Raw genomic sequence first — 12,486 nt, forward strand, 5'->3', positions numbered from 1 at the left:
CTCTTACATAGAACCAATACGGACTCGACAGGTTGAGTGGCTTTCTGTGCTGTAACCTTTCTGTGATCTATGGTGGTGTGCTGCCTTCACTTGCCTCCTGGACTCTTGACTGAGGTGTTTGGGTTTGGTCCTGAGGTCATGTGGGAGGTGGGAGGGCTCTGGCGATCTCAGAGAAAACTGACTCCCCCAAACCTGGCAACCAATGGACACCCAGACAGCAGGTTCCCACTGGCGTGGGTTCCTGTGTGTGCCAACTGGAGCTACTGCTTGACTTGTCTGGGGAACATTTGGCTTTGGTTTATTATTGTCACATGTACTGAGTTACAGTGAAAAGCTTTGTTTACATGTCATCCAGGCAGATCATGCTACACAGAAGTACATCGAGGTGGTAAAAAGATGAACAGAATGCAGAATATGGTGTTGCAGCTACAGAGAAAGTGCAGTGCAGGTAAACAAATAAAGTGCAAGGGCCGCAGTGAGGTAGATTGGGAGATCAAGGATTCATCTTTAGCGTAAAAGAAGTCCATTCAAGAGTCTGATAGCAGCAGGGTAGAAGCTGTCTTGAGTCTGGTGGTGCAGGGATAAGCTCCCTGTAGAGGATCCCACATGTAGTTCTTCATTACCCACAACAAGATCATGGCTGCCTCTTCAAAACCCGGGTGGAAGACTTCAGAACATTCCACAGAGGCAAAGGAAGATCAGTTTTTTTTTATGTAAGCTGCTGTCTTGCAGTAAACCCTACACAGGGCTGCAAATTCTTTCACAAGACAACTCTTGTGAATTGAAGTGACGCCTATAGTCCCTTGTTGGATCGTGCCATTGTTCACTTGCTTTGCTCCAATAAAAGCTTGTTCCAAGCCACAGGAAGATGCACAGGCTTGCCCCGCACCTTCCCTCTGGGTTTCAGAGTTCCTTTCCAAGCCTGTTGTTTTGTACGGTGTAACTTTGAAGAGAGCTGAACAGAGTTCCTTGGAAGGAGTGGCTCCAGGCCAGTCGATCAGTCAGCCTTGCACCTCAAGTCCACATAGGACAATTGCATAGCCTGCTACAACCAACCAAATTTTGCCAGTCTGATAATTCCTCCTCTTCCTCTGGGACCCTTGCTTAGCTGAATAGTGAGATGATTGCAACATTTGGCAGCACTTTTTACCAAAGCCAGTTTGAGAGGCTTCAGGATGACTCAGACCTGATGTTAAAAGCTTCATGGGCGTTTATTGGACTTTCACACACTCCTTATAAAGCTATCAGTGCCCTTGTCACACCAACTTTAAATAGCACCCTGACAACAGCATGTTCCTGGTTGTCGGTGTGTTGGGGAAATAGGCGAAGGGGCAGCATCTCAATCAGCACATTGCACTAAAATGGACTTTGTTTATTTTTGTTCCAATTGTGTTCCTTCTTATAAAAATTGTGTGTAATTTATGTTTAATTTATGTTTTTCTTATGAACGCTGCTTGTATGATGTTCTGTGCCTGTGATGCTGCTGCAAGTAAGTTTTGCATTGCACCTGTGCACACATGGACTTGTGTATATGACAATAAACTCGACTTTGACTTTGAAGAGATTAGGGAAGAGAAAGTAAGGGTACGATAAGGCCATTCTGCTCCTTAAACCTGTATCACGACTCAGCACAGTCAGAGCTGACATTCTACCTCAGCTTGCCATTTCTCACAAGTATCAATCTGCCTCTCTATGTGGTACGTGGCACATTTAAGATAAGATATTTATTTATTAGTCACATATACATCGAAACACACAGTGAAATGCATCTTTCTGCGTTACTGAGAACGTGCTGGGGGCAGCACGCACATTCTCAGTAACGCAAAGAGTCAGAGAGTCAAACAGCATGGAAGCAGGCCCTTCGGCCCAACTCGTCCATGCCGACTGTGTTGCCCAGCGAGCTAGTCCCATCTACCCACATTTGGCCCATAGCCCTCTAAACCTCTCCTATCCATGTACTTATCCAGTTGGCTTTTAAATGTGCCCAAGTCAACCACTATTTCTGGCAGCTCATTCCAAATACGCACCACACTTTGCGTGCAGAAACTGCCCCTGGTGTCCCTTTTAAATCTCTCGCCTCTGATCTTAAACCTATGCCCTCTTGCTTTTAGCACCCCCTCCCTGGGAAAAAGACTATGTGCTTTCACCCTGTCTATGCCCCTCATGATCTTATATACCTCTGTCAGTTCACCCGTCAATCACCTACACTTTTTCCATTGATTATTTTTCCCCGTCATGAATTTTTGGGCTAATGAGGAATCGATGCCTGTGGGGATTGGACAGTAAGACAACAGTCAAATCAGCCTTTATCTTATTGAATGGCAGAGCAGGCTTGAGGGGTGGAGTGACCTATTCTAGGTAGATATATAGATATATTTATTTATTAGTCACATGTACATCGAAAAACACAGTGAAATGCGTCTTTTTGCAATACTGAGAATGTGCTGGGGGCAGCCCGCAAGTGTCGTCATACTTCTGGCACCAACATAGCATGCCCACAGCTCCTAACCTGTACGTCTTTGGAACGTGGGAGGAAACCGGAGCACACGGAAGAAACCCACACAGTCACGAGGAGAACGTACAAACTCCTTACAGACAGTGGCGGGAATTGAACCCGGGTCGCTGGCGCTGTAATAACATTATGCTAACCGCTACACTACCATGCTGCCCATTCTTATACTCTGGCTACCATTTCTTATGTTCCTTCCTTAAGTACTTGTTTTGTGCTCAATGAATATAGTAGTCCCTTATTCCAGTAACCAATGTCACCCCAGGTTCAACCAGTCAGTGTTAAAATCCCTGTGGTCCCTGCCATTTTACCGATTTGTGCATTGTCACATGACTCTTGTTGTCTGACTACATCCCAACCAGCTGAAACCATTTGGGGCAGCCATCACACCGTGAAGGCATTCCTGGCAGATCTTACATTGAGGGGTATTTGCATCACACACTCCCCACATAATGAGAGAAATGACCTGGGTTCAGCAGAGATGTGAGATGTCATTAGAAGGGGCCGTGTTCAAACATGTATTCATCAGCAGGAGAAAGAACAACAACTCAGGGTTTTTATTTTGAGATCTTTTTGGTTTCCGTGAGTAATGTGACTGCCATCTGCCTCAGCAGTTTGCCGGCTGGTCTGTCTCTAATGGACATTCTGCATGTGACTTATCTCACACACTGAAGCGCAACACACACAGGGACGAACAGGGTAATGGGAGCATGTGAGGGCAATTTACAGCAGCAGCAAGTGATTGAGACTCACCAGTCTCCGCTCTAAACTTGTGCACGGGAGCAGGACCACTGGTCTTCTCTGTCTCATTTCCTCACTCTTGTTGGGGTTTCTCCTCTCTCTGAACATTAGGGCTTTCTCACGCACACACGTATTGGTATTGGAATTGGTTTATTATTTTCACATGTACCGAGATACAGTGAAAAACTTAGTTTTTCATGCCATCCATGCAGATCATTTCAAAACTTTGAGGTAGTACAAAGGAAAAGCAATAACAGAATGCAGAATATAGTATTACAGTTACCGAGAAAGTACAGTGCAGGTAAGATAAGATATCTTTATTAGTCACATGTACATCGAAACACAGTGAAATGCATCTTTGTGTAGAGTGTTCTGGCGGCAGCCTGTAAGTGCCACCATGCTTCCGGCGCCAACAAAACATGCCCACAACTTCCTAACCTGTACGTCTTTGGAATGTGGGAGGAAACCGGAGCACCCGGAGGAAACCCACGCAGACATGGGGAGAACGTACAAACTCCTTACAGACAGCGACCGGAATTGAACCCAGGTCACTGGCGCTGTAATAGCATTACACTAACTGCTACACTACTGTGCCACCCTAGACAATAAGGTGCAAGAGCCATGACGAGATAGGTTGCACTCATATGTATACCCACACTCACATGAATGCACGCACATAATCACACGTACACACACTACTCTACACACTACTCGATCTTATAGAGGTATACAAAATTATGAAGGTTATAGATAGGGTGAATGCATGCAGGCTTTTTCTCCTAAGGTTGGGTGAGACTAGAACTAGAGGTTTAGGATGTAAGGTGAAATATTAAAGGGGAATCTGAGGGGGAGCTACTTCACCCAGAGGGTGGTGCGAGTGTGGAACAAGCTGCCAGCGGAAGTGGTAGATGCAGGTTCAATTGTAACATTTAAGAGAGGTTTGGGTAGGTGCATGGTTGAGAGAGGTATGGAGGACTATGGTCCGGGTGCAGGTAGATGGGACTAGACAGAAAACCAAGCTGGCATGGACTAGATGGGCTGAAGGGCCTGCTTCTTTGCTGTAGAGCTCTATGACTCTATGACTCAATGTCAGCAAAACAAAAGAAATGATTATTGACTTCAGGAAGTGGGGTCGAGTACACGCCTCTTAAATGTATCAATGGTGCTGAGGTGGAGATGGTTGAGAGCTTCAATTTCCCAGGGGTAAATATCACCAACAATTTGTCCTGGTCCAACCACGTGGCCAAGAAAACACACCAGCACCTCTACTTCCTCAGCAGGCTAAGGAATTTGGCACGTCCCCCATGACCCTCACCAATTCTAATAGATGCACCATAGGGAGCATCCTATCCAGATGCATCATAGCAACTGCTCTGCTCAAGACCACAAAAAATTGCAGAGAGTTGTGAAAGCAGCCCAGCCTATAGCAAAAACCAGCCTCCCCTCCATTGACTCTGTCTACACTTCCCACTGCCTCAGGAAAACAGCGAACGTAATCAAGGACCCCTCCCATCCCGGACATTCTCTCTTCCCCATGCCCCCCTTCCATCAGGCAGAAGACACAAAAGTTTGAAAACAAGACTACCAGGCTCAAGGACAGCTTCTATCCTGCTGTTATAAGACTCTTGAGTGGCCCTCCTGTACGACAAAGATGAACTCTTGTTCTCTCAATCTACCTCGTCATGACCCTTGCACCTTATTTGTCCAGCTGCATTGTACTTTCTCTGTAACCGTAACACTATATTCTGCAGGCTGTTACTGTTTTCTTTTTGCACTACCTCAGTGTAATTACATTTGGAATGATCTGTCTGGATAGGATGCAAAACAAAGTTTTTCATTGTATCTCAGTACATGTGACAATAATAAACCAATTACCAATTATCGATTAGCCTTGTTTCTCTTTCCACAGATGCAGTCAAACTCACCCTGAAAGGTTTAGCATTAACTTTGTTATATCTTCATTGTTCTCAGCTCAGACACCAATGGATATAATTCCTCATGATTGACTTTATGAATCCTTGATTAAACTCCTTAATTGGATCACCTGTTGAAAACTTGGAGTATTGTGTGCATTTCTGGTTGCTACTTTACAGGAAGGATGTGAAGGCTTTAGATAGAGTGTAGAAGAGGTTCACCAGGATGTTGCCTGGATTAGATAGTATTAGCTCTAAGGAGAGGCTGGACAAACTTGGATTGTTTCCTCTGGAGCAATGGACAGTGAGGGGAGACCTGAGAGAGGTATATAAAACTATGCGAGACATAGATAGGGTAGATAGTCAGAATCCTTTTCCCAGGATGGAAATGTCAAAAACATAAATCAGAATCAGAATCAGGTTTATTATTATTGCCTTATATGACGTGAGATTTGCTGTTTTGCCACAGCAGCACAGTGCAAAGACATAAAAATAATGATTAATTACAAAAATAAGTAAATAGTGCAAAAATAAAGGAATAAGGAGGTAGTGTTCATAGGTTCATGGAGCGTTCAGAAATTTGATGGCGGAGAGGAAGAAGCTGTTTCTCAGTCACTGAGTGTGGGTCTTCAGGCTCCTGTACCTCCTCCCTGATGGTAGTAATGAGAAGGAGGCATGCCCTGGATGGTGAGGATCCTTAGTAATGGATGCTGCCTTCTTGAGGCATCGCCTCTTGAAGGTGTCCTCAGTGGTGGGGAGGGCTGTGCCCGTGATGGAGCTGGCTGAGTCTACAACCCTCTGCAGCCTCTTGCGATCCTGGTCATTGGAGCCTCCATGCTAGGCCAGGTACGCCAGCGGGGCCTGATGCCTTGCAAGGGTTCACCCTTTCAAAGGATGTTCAGAGACACAGGGTCACATAGATTTAATTACATAGATTTTAGATGAAAGAGGAAATGTTTAAAGGAGATTTTTATTATTCGATGTTTCAGAAAAGATCGAGAAGAAGGTAGAAGGGGGGAGGGGAGTTGTGCTATTAATCAAGGACAATATCATAGCTGTACTCAGAGGGGACATAATGGAGGGCTCATCCACTGAGTCATTATGGGTAGAACTCAAAAATAGGAAAGGTGTAATCAGTCTGATGGGATTATACTACAGGCCTCCCACTAGCCACCGGGATATTGAAGAACAGATATGCAGGCAGATTAGGGAAAGTTGTAAAAACAATAGGGTTGTTGTAGTGGGTGAATTCAACTTCCCTAATATAGACTGGGATCTCCTTAGTGCAAGAGGTTTAAATGGGGCAGAATTTGTTAGGTGCATCCAGGAAGGTTTCTTAAATCAATATGTCCAACCAGAGAATGGGCCATACTGGACCTGGTGTTGGTTAACAAGCCTGTCCAGGTGACCAACCTTTCAGTGGGAGAACAGTTAGGGGACAGTGATCAAAACTCATTAAGTTTTATGATAGCTATAGATAAGGATAAGTATGGACCTTGCAGGAGGGTATTACATTGGAGCAGGGCAAATTATGAGAGCATTGGGCAGGAACTAGTGAGAGTTCATTGGGAACAGCTGTTTCTGCGCAAGTCCACAACTGACGTGGAGATTGTTGAAAGACCAACTGCACAGAGTACAGGGCAGGAATGTTCCAGTCAGAAGGAAGGACAAGGATGCAGCGTAAGGGAACCTTGGATGACGAGAGAGGTGGTGAATTTAGTCAAGAAGAAAAAGGAAATGTATGTGAGGTTTAGCAAACTAAAATCAAGCAGAGCCCTTGAGGATTATAAAGAAGCCAGTAAAGAACTCAAGAAGTGAATTAGGAGAGCCAGAAAAGGCCATGAAAAGTCCTTATCAAGTAGGATTAAAGAGAATCCCAAGGCATTTTATACATACTTCAAGAGCAAGAGGATAACTAGGGAGAGGGTAGGACCACTTAAGGATAAAGGAAGGAGCATATGCTTGGAGGCAGAAGATGTGATAGAGGTCCTAAATGAGTACTTTGCATCAGTATTTACCTAGGAGAAGGTTACGGAGGATAGGGAGATCAGAGTGAAGCGTGCTAATATGCTAGGACATTTTGAGATAAAGAAGGAGATAGCGTTGGGTCTCTTAAAGAACATTGAGGTGGATAAGTCCCCAGAGCCAGATGAGAGGCAAGAGATGAGATTGCTGGGGCCTTGACCAATATCTGCATGTCCTCTCTACCTACAGGTGAGGTCCAGGAGGACTGGTGAGTATCTAATGTTGTTCCATTATTCAAGAAGGGAAATAGGGATAATCCTGGAAACTATAGACCAGTGAGTCTCATGTCAGTGGTAGGGAAGTTACTGGAGTGGATTCTTAGGGACAGGATTTAAGAGCATTTGGAAAACCATGGCCTAATTAGGGACAGTCAACATAGCTTTGTGCGGGGCAAGTCCTTTCTTACTAACTTGACTGAGTTTTTCAAGGAGGATACGAAGGTGATTGATGAAGGTAGAGCTGTGGATGTTGCCTACATGGATTTTTGTAAGACGTTCGACAAGGTCCCTCATGGAAGGCTCATCCAGAAGATTAAGATGCATGGGATCCATGGTGAATTGGCCTTTTGGATTCAGAGTTGGCTTGCCCATAGAAGACAGAGGGTAGTTGTCAATGGGACTCATTCTGGAGGTCTGTAACTAGTGGTGCTCTGCAGGGATCCGTACTGGGACCTCTGCTGTTTGTGATGTATGTAAATGACTTGGATGAAAATGTAGATGGTTAGGTTAGTAAGTTTGCAAATTATATGAAAATTGGTGGTGTTGTGGATAGCGTAGAAGACTGTTAAAGGAAACAAGGGGATATAGACCAGTTGCAGATATGGGCAGATAAACGGCAGATGGAGTTTAACCCGGCCATATGTGAAGTGTTGCACTTTGGGAGATCAAATATAAAGGGACTGTACACTATTAATGGTAAGACCCTTAACAGTGTTGATATGCAAAGGGATCTTGGGGTCCAAGTCCATAGCTCCCTGAAACTGGTCACACAGGTTGATAGGGTGGTAAAGGAGGCATATGGCATGCTTGCCTTCATTAGTTGAGGAATTGAGTTCAAGAGTCAGGAAGTCATGTTGCAGCTTTATAAAGCTCTAGTTAGACCTCATCTGGAGTATTGCATTCAATTACAGAGGGGATGTGGAGGCTTTGGAGATGGTGCAGAAGAGGTTTACCAGGATGCTGCCTGGATTAGAGGGCATGTGCGGGGCAGGTTTTTTACACAGAGAGTGGTGGGTGACTGGAATACACTGCCAGGGTTGGGGGTGGAGGCAAATATGATAAGAGGCATTCAAGAAGCTCTTAGCTAGGCACATGAATGTGCAGGAAATGGAGGGATATGGATATTGTGTAGGCAGAAGGGATTAGTTTAGTTGGGCATTTGATTACTTATTTAATTGGTTTTGTACAACATAGTGGGCTGAAGGGCCTGTTCCTGTGCTGTGCTGCTCTATGTTCCATGTGATCTATAAGGCAAATTTTTTATGCAAAGATTGGTATGTGCCAGAACGAGCTGCAAGCGGAAATGGTGGAAGCAGATGTAATAGCAATGTTTTAGAGGCATTTAGACAGACACATGAACAGGAAGGGAATGGAGGGACATTAGACCATGTGCAGGCAGACAGCTTTAGTTTAATTTGGCATCGTGGTCAGCACAGACATGGTGGGCCAAAGGGCCTGTTCATGTGCTGTACTGTTCTATGTTCTACATTCTCCCCTTTTAATCAATAGAATAGAAGCACCAGTCTCCCAAGGCAGACACTCTATTGCAAGGTCTGTCTTGGGAAGAGATTACAAGGTAGAGAGAGAGAGAAAATGATTCATGGATGTGTTCAAAGCCTCCTTGAAGAAATGCAACATCCCCACAGACTCCAGGGAATCCTTAGCCCATGACTGCTCAAAGTGGAGACAAAACATTCAGGATGGTATTGAAAGCCTCAAGACAATGCATCAGGAACTCACAGAAGCCCTGTGCAAGCAGCACTAGGTGCAAACCACTTCTCCGACTACTCACCTTCCCACCCCATTGGCTGACTCTTGCCCCATCTGTGTCAGAGCCTGCGGTTCCCACATTAACCACTTCAGAACGCACGGAACCAGTGGAAGTTCACCATCCTGGATCTACAGGGACTGCCTACAAAGAAGAATAGCTGCCTAGAGTGTGTAATCTTTTGTCGTAATGTTTCCAGTCAAGCTTTAAATTAATCTGATGAATCTCAGGTTGCTTGTTGGCTTCTATTGAGCCATGTACTGAAGAAGTGCACCTTATTTAATGTAAACTGATACTTAGGTTTCAGAAGAAGACACCTCTCTTGGATAACATGTATCCTTAGTTTGCCACCTTGCTGCTCCTGAAAGCAGCAGGTCAGGATTCATTTCCATGGTGTAAGGAACCTTCCATTTGGACTTTTTATTCATCCATGAGATATGGACATCACAGACAAGGTCAGCATTTGTTGCATCTCCCTAGCTGCCCTGGAACTGAGTGACTGCTGGGTCATTTCCAAAAGCATCTCTGAGTTAAGTACATTGCTCTGGGTCCAGAGTCAAATGGTCAGAGCGGGTAAGGATGGCAAATTTCTATTCCCAGAGGAGTGAACTTGTGTCTCCGGGTCATTATTCTGTAAATGCTGTCACTCTTTCACACCGCACAAGTTATTGCTGAGTGGTGCTGTGTCTCTCTGGAAATTGGCAAGCTACTTGCAAAAAAATGAGGAGAATAATGTGGTGCATAAACGTTTCATTAAGACGTGCCTTAGTAAACGAGCTTGCCCTTTCCCTGAGGACTATTATCCACTAATGGTTCAGGCAGTGGATGGAGTTGGCTACAAATGATGAAGGCGGAGATGTATGAGGCTGATTGATGTCCCTTTGTAGAGAAAATTGGTGAGATGTGGGCAACTTCACTAGTGATTAGCTTGGGAAGCTTTTCCTCTCTGTTGGCTAGGAGAACTTAACATTTGTCTGCCCTCAGTGATCGCACTGACATTAGTCATTGGGGTTGCGTGCCTGGGGTTCATTTCATTGGTCTAAAACAAAGGGGCTTGCCAGATCAGCTGTTCATAGTCAAAGCAAGGAAACAGGCCCTTCGGCCCACTGAGTCTGTGCCAACCACCAACCACATATCTGCATTAATCCTACATTAGTCCCTTTCTTTTATTTTCTCCACACTCCCTTTAACTTCTCCCAGATTCTACCACTCGCCAACACACTTGGAGCAACTTACTGTGGCCAATTAACCGACCAACATTCACATCTTTGGGATGCGGAAGGAAACTAAAGCTCCCAAAGGAAACCCATGCAGTCACAGGGAGAACAGGCAAACTCCACAAGGACAGCACCCAAGGTCTGGATTGAACCTAAGACTCTGGCACAAGTTCAACCAGCTGAAATGAAATGCTCCCACTTGGATCTTGCCTATGACCTCCAAACTTTCCTGTTCTGGGCCAGCACAGTCTAAGTTGCATCTGGCCTTACCTCTGGATGCACAAGACTCTCGCTGAGTCCAACTGACGCTGAAGTCTCTCTGATAGCAGATAGGTGGCCTTTTGTGGTTTGGATCCCAACAAGCACAGGGACCAATCCCATGCAAGCTATCAAGCTGATATTTGATGTTGTTCAGGAATAATCTGGATGGTGGTGGAACCAAAATCACAACAATTGAACCAAATCAGCCACATTGGTGTTAATCCCATGTATAAACAACAGTCCTAATCCTAAATTTTGCTCTGTTCCCATGCCCATCTTCCCTTCATTGACCCATCCCAAGACTTCTTCAATCCAGTTATCTACCCACAAGATGTGGGCATCTTTGGCAACATAAGTCTTTACTGAGCAACCCTCCATTGAATGACCATTTCAGTATGAATCAAGCACATTGTTCGGACGGAAGAGGTATGGAAGGCTGATTTCATGCCCAGAGGATATTAAATGGGCTTCAAAACATTCCACTTGCTCATATATTTTCCTTATTTTCTTACAGCATAAAAGGAGGCTATTCAGACTATCGAGTCCATGCTGCCTCTCAGAACATTCCCATCAACCCCATCCCCCCACATATTTTTGTCTCCCCATACCCCTGATTCTTCCACCATCCACCAACACTCTGGGCACATTACAGTGGCCAATTAACATGCCAGCGTCTTTGGGACGTGGGAGGAAACTGGAGCACCCGGGGGAAACTCACACAATCATTGGGAGAACACGCAAAAGAGTGACAGTATTTACTGAGCGCACAGACCATCAGGCACTAATCCCATTTTATTCTCCCCATATTCCCATCAACTTCCTCCCAGACCAAGAAACTAACCATTGGCTTCAGAAAGGGGAACTCGGGAGACCACATGTCAGTTTTCATTGGTTGATTGACATTGGAGAGAGTCAGCAGCTTCAAATTCCTGGGTGTTAACACCTCAGACAACCTTTCCTGGGCCCAGCACGTAGATGTAATCATGTAGGAGGCGCACTAGCGCCACTAATTTCTTAGGAGTTTAAGGAAATTTGGCATGTCACCAAATACTCTAACAAGTCTCTGCAGATACACTGCAGAAAGTACTCTGACTGGTTGCATCATGTCCCGGTATGGTAAATCCAATGCACAGGAATGCAAGGGGCTGAAGACAGCAGCAGACACAGCCCTGTCCATCACAGGCACAACCCTCCCCACCACTGAGAGCATCTACATGAGGTGCTGCCTCAAGAAGGTGGCATCTATCATCAAGAATCCCCACCATCCTGGTCATGCCTTCTTCTCGCTGCTGCTGTCAGGCAGGAGATACAGAAGTCCCACACCACCAGGTGCAGGAAAAACTACTATTTGGTTCTTGAACCACCTTGCACAACACTAACCCTACCTCAGCAACGGAACATTGCGGCCTACCCCTTTCACTACTATGGACTTGTCTCTGATTATGTTTGTTTTTGCAGTAATATCTTGTTTTGCACGGTCTTCTTATATAATATATGTATAATTTATGTTCTGTGTGTTGTCTGAATCTACATGCAGGTGATGCTGCTGCACACAAGTTTTCCATTGTACCTGTACCTCACTGTACTTGTGCACGTGACAATGAACTCAACTTGAGATTCTACCACTCACCTATACAATGGGCGCAGTCTACACTTGCCAGTTAACGTACTGACCTGCATGTTGGAGGGAGGAAACCATAGCAGCTGGAAGAAACCCATGCAGTCACACGGAGAATGTGCAAACTCCACACAGACAGCACCAGAGATCAGGATTGAACCTCGGTCTCTGGAGCTGTGAGGTAGCTGCTTCACCATCTGCACCACTGTGCCATCA

This window comes from Pristis pectinata, chromosome 29 (assembly GCF_009764475.1).
Source record: "Pristis pectinata isolate sPriPec2 chromosome 29, sPriPec2.1.pri, whole genome shotgun sequence".
Classification (NCBI taxonomy): domain Eukaryota; kingdom Metazoa; phylum Chordata; class Chondrichthyes; order Rhinopristiformes; family Pristidae; genus Pristis; species Pristis pectinata.